This window comes from Tamandua tetradactyla, unplaced genomic scaffold (assembly GCF_023851605.1).
Source record: "Tamandua tetradactyla isolate mTamTet1 unplaced genomic scaffold, mTamTet1.pri scaffold_200_ctg1, whole genome shotgun sequence".
Taxonomy (NCBI): domain Eukaryota; kingdom Metazoa; phylum Chordata; class Mammalia; order Pilosa; family Myrmecophagidae; genus Tamandua; species Tamandua tetradactyla.
This window is the reverse complement of record NW_027518310.1, coordinates 33310-34480: the sequence shown is the minus strand read 5'-3', so window position 1 is coordinate 34480 and position 1171 is coordinate 33310. Positions and strand designations below refer to the sequence as shown.

The following is a 1171-nucleotide window of genomic DNA, read 5'->3' as shown; positions in this document are numbered from 1 at the left end:
CTCTTCTCAGAAAAAAATTCTCTAAGCTGTCTCTTGGTGTTCTTCTCGCGCCGACGACCCTCCACACCTTCAAGCCTGTTCCCTCTGCTGCGGCTGGACCGCGGCAGTGGAATCAATTGGTTGATAGGCAAAAGATAAATCTGGAGGCATAGAAGACGGTTCCTTAATAAAAAGAAAGTGACAAGAGGCAGATACTGTTAGTAGTGAAAGAGTTGAGTCACAAGGATTGCTTTCAACTCCTTATTCTCTCATATCCTGGACAAATAACTTTTTCTTTCTTATTTCTTCACACAGCTTGGCTGTATAAATCCACCACAGAGAGGTGACACAATGATATAGAGCAACACAAAATCAATGCATTGTTGATGATGGTCAGTGTGAGATTCTTCATACTCATAGCTTTAAGCAAGGCTTCTTCTGGTTCTTTTAAAGGTGACAGATGAATCAACAAGATTTTTGTTTGGGCTGCCAATAACTCCAGTCTTTCAGCCATGGTTTCTGGCCATGATTCCTTTAGTTCATCCACTTGGGTTTGAATCTCCATCACTTTGCCTAAGCCCCTTATTCTCAGAATGACGCATGAGCAGTGCAGCCAAGATACTTGAGCACTCACTATCCATGGCATATGGAGGTGCTGTCAGTGTTCTCAAACCTCTTCTTTATCCCAGTCAAAAAATAAAAATGCTTGAGAACATTCAAAATCATCATCAGTGATGCAAAGGTACACCATCCCTGTGTTGGCTGATGTCATGAAACAAGTAATCACTGTGTTACTTACATACTTACAGTATGTTACTTATTTTCTGAAAGGTATCTTAGCCAGAATCTGCTGTCACCTCCAGGAAATTTCCTCCACACCAAATCTATCTGGTAAGGTTAGTGGTTCCCGTAGCAAGAAAAGTTAAAGGAATGGCCATTGCTTCAAACTGTTGGGTGCCCTCTGCAGGAGCATGAGCTCTGGATTCCCAGCAGCCAACTTTTGACCACTAGTGGAGGCTGGGCCCCACTGCTGTGACTCCCACAGGATGGCAATTTTGGAACTGTGTTTTAACAAACTGATAATCTAAGAGTCTTCACTTCTGAAAAGGAAATAAAAAATATCTATGTTATAAGATAAATGGAGCATTAAGGAAAATATGGATGAAATGTGCAGATTGTTATCTGAAGTAAA

At 41.3% G+C, this 1171-nt stretch overlaps 1 pseudogene; it reads right to left on the bottom strand.

Moving 5' to 3' along the window:
* Positions 1-278: 278 nt before the first annotated feature.
* LOC143673213 (vesicle-associated membrane protein 7 pseudogene) lies at positions 279-917 on the bottom strand (annotated as a pseudogene).
* Positions 918-1171: the final 254 nt, after the last annotated feature.